At 15.7% G+C, this 217-nt stretch overlaps 1 protein-coding gene across 1 annotated transcript in view; it reads left to right on the forward strand.

Annotated features, from left to right (window-relative positions):
* Nucleotides 1-217, forward strand: part of LOC119586163 — a gene marked incomplete in the record, with an annotated part of 17,569 nt that overhangs the window by 9,811 nt on the left and 7,541 nt on the right.

Here is a 217-nt window from a genome sequence, read left to right on the forward strand (position 1 = left end):
AAAAAAAAAGTGTTGGTTTTGTTGTTGTATTCTGTATGTCTCTTGTTTTTACGTTTAAATTTTTATTTATATGATATGTATATGTTTTATGGATATGTATTCCCGAATGTCTAATATCTATTTTAAAATATTATTATATTCTATATTATAAAAAAATTTTTCTTTTTATATAATTAATTTTTTTGTTGGTTTTTTTATATCTATTTTAAATTTTAAA

This window comes from Penaeus monodon, chromosome 21, assembly GCF_015228065.2.
Source record: "Penaeus monodon isolate SGIC_2016 chromosome 21, NSTDA_Pmon_1, whole genome shotgun sequence".
In the NCBI taxonomy this organism is placed as follows: Eukaryota; Metazoa; Arthropoda; class Malacostraca; order Decapoda; family Penaeidae; genus Penaeus; species Penaeus monodon.